General features: G+C 50.2%; 1 pseudogene across 1 annotated transcript; it reads left to right on the plus strand.

Annotated features, from left to right (window-relative positions):
* Positions 1 to 1,061: 1,061 nt before the first annotated feature.
* LOC311616141 (Y-box-binding protein 1-like) lies at positions 1,062 to 2,429 on the plus strand (annotated as a pseudogene). The gene has a single exon. The product of its transcript is annotated as a Y-box-binding protein 1-like (transcript).
* Positions 2,430 to 3,062: the final 633 nt, after the last annotated feature.

Here is a 3,062-nt window from a genome sequence, read left to right on the forward strand (position 1 = left end):
ACTGTGAAAGAGATGTCTAACAGCTGGCTTAGGGATTGGGCCTAGGCCAGCAGGACATCCCAAGGGGTCCCAGACTGCTATAGGGCACAGGCTGGGCATAAATATTGTGCACCAGGCCTCTAGTATATAAAGAATTCTCAAAAAACAATCATAAGAACTCAAACAAACCAATTAAAAATAGGCAAGAGATTTTAATAGACATTTTACCAAAGAAGATATAATATGACAAGCACATGAAAAGATGAAGTACCTCTATACATCCTATCTAATAAAAGAGTAATATGCAAATTAACATCTCTCTGCTATACCCATAAGCCACGCCCACCAGCCAATTAAGAATGAGTATGCAAATTAACCCAACCAAGATAGCTGCAGCCACAGAGAGAGCAGGAGGCATGGGTTCCCACAGCAATGGAGGAAGCCAAGCTTTCCACACACCCTGGTGGTCCCAGGCCTCCACTCAAGGCTACAAAGTTTCAATTATAGAAGATGAATAAACCCTAGATACCAGGGCCTCCACTTGGGTCACCAGGGTGTGTGGCCAGACTGCAAACCATCACAGACCCCTCGCCCAGGCCACCCCACACCCCAAGGAAACCCCCACCCTGATCCGGGACACCCTTTAGAGAAAACCAGCTGGCCCCCACCCCCACCCATGCACCAGGCCTCTATCCTATCTAATAAAAGAGTAATACGCAAACTGACCAGCACTCCAACACACAAGATGGCTGCCCCCATGTGGACACAAAATGGCTGCCACAAGATGACCAGCAGGGGAGGGCAATTGGGAGGGACAACGCCTGCAAGGGAGGGCAGTTGGGGGGTGATCAAGCCTGCAGGGGATGGAAGGTAGGGGTGACCAGGCTGGCAGAAAAGGAAAGTTGGGGATGACCGGGCCTGCAGGGGAGGGCAGTTAGGGGTGACCAGACCTGCAGGGGAGAGCAGTTAGGGCAAACAGGCTGGCAAGAGAGCTGCTAGGCATCCATCAGGCTGACAGGGGAGTGGTTAGGGGGTGATCAGGCTGGCAGGCAGAGGTGCTTAGGGCAGAGTTCGATCGGTAGCGGGAGTGGAGAGCGGACCACAGAGAGCCCTGAGCAGCCCCACCGCCGCCACCAGCCTAGTTACCATCACACCCCGGGAGGAGCCGCAGCTGCCACAGCCGGCCCCAGTCACCATCACCGCAACCATGAGCAGCGAGGCCGAGACCCAGCAGCCGCCCAACGCCCCCACCCTCAGTGCCGCCCACACCAAGCCCCGGGCAGGGAGCGGCGGCCCAGGCAGCCTCACATCGATCGGCAGCACCTGACACCGGCGGGGACAAGGAGGTCATCACAACGAAGGTTTTGGGAACAGTAAAATGATTCAATGTAAGGATGGGATATGGTTTCATCAACAGGAATGACACCAAGGAAGATGTATTTGTACACCAGACTGCCATGAAGAAGAATAACCCCAGGAAGTCCCTTCGCAGTGCAGGAGATGGAGAGACGGTGGAGTTTGATGTTGTTGAAGGAGAAAAGGGTGCGGAGGCAGCAAATGTTACAGGCTCTGGTGGAGTTCCAGTACAAAGCAGTCAATACGCAGCAGACCGTAACCATGATAGACGCTGTCCACGTCGCAGGGGTCCTCCACGCAATTACCAGCAGAATTACCAGAATAGTGAGAGTGGGGAAGAGAAGGAGGGATGGGAGAGTGCTCCCGAAGGCCAGGGCCAACAGCGCTCTCTGATCCCTCATTCTTTTCCCACCTTACTACATGCGGAGACCCTGTGGGCGTCGACCACAGTATTCCACCCCTCCTGTGCAGGGAGCAGTGATGGAGGGTGCTGACAACCAGGGTGCAGGAGAACAAGGCAGACCAGTGAGACAGAATATGTATCGAGGCTATAGGCCACGATTCCGCAGGGGCCCTCCTTGCCAAAGACAGCCTAGAGAGGACGGCAACGAAGAAGATAAGGAAAATCAAGGAGATGAGACCCAAGGTCAGCAGCCACCTCTGCGTCGGTACCGCCACAACTTCAATTACCGATGCAGACGCCCAGAGAACCATAAACCACAAGATGGCAAAGAGACAAAAGCAGCCGATGCACCAGCTGAGAATTCGTCCGCTCCGGAGGCTGAGCAGGGCGGAGTTGAGTAAAAAGTGCTGGCTTACCATCTTTACCATCATCCGGTTTAGTCATCCAACAAGAAGAAATACGAAATTCCAGCAATAAGAAATGAACAAAAGATTGGAGCTGAAGACCTTAAGTGCTTGCTTTTTGCCCGTTGACCAGATAACTAGAACTATCTGCATTATCTACGCAGCATGGGGTTTTTATTATTTTTATCTAAAGACATCTCTTTTTGGTAATGACAAACGTTTTTTAAGAAAAAAAAAAGCCTGGTTTTTCTCAATACACCTTTAAAGGTTTTTTAATTGTTTCATATCTGGTCAAGTTGAGATTTTTAAGAACCTCATTTTTAATTTGTAATAAAAGTTTACAGCTTGATTTTTTCAAAAAAGTCAAACTGCAAGCACCTGTTAATAAAGGTCTTAAATAATAATGATAATAATAATAATAATAATAATAATAATAAAAAGAAGTGCTTAGGGCAATCAGGAAGGCAGGCAGAAGAGCAGTTGGGAGCCAGCAGTCCTGGATTGGAGAGGATGCAGGCTGGGCTGAGGGACACACCCCCCATGCACGAATTTTGTGCACCGGGCCTCTAGTTCTATATAATAAAGAGCTAATGGTCATCATGCCCTCATGCCTTGCACCCTCATGCTGGGGCTGGGGGATCTGATACCATGTTCCCTACCCAGCAGGGCTTGACAGGGAACCTAGGCTGTGCCTCCCAACATGTGGGGCTTGATGGGGATGGGGCCAACCGGATCCGGGTCTTGTGCAATTTCATGGTGCATGTGGGTGGGTGGGGTCTTGACTCTGGGTCCCGTGGTGCACCCCAGACTCTGACAGGAGGGAGATTTTCATATACATTTTACTAATTTTCTTTCCTCTCTGACACTTCTGTTATAGAGAAAGGGCAAATAGCAATATTACAATATTTCCGCTAATTAAT

Source organism: Pipistrellus hanaki (assembly GCF_964339955.1).
Source record: "Pipistrellus hanaki genome assembly, chromosome: 2".
Classification (NCBI taxonomy): Eukaryota; Metazoa; Chordata; class Mammalia; order Chiroptera; family Vespertilionidae; genus Pipistrellus; species Pipistrellus hanaki.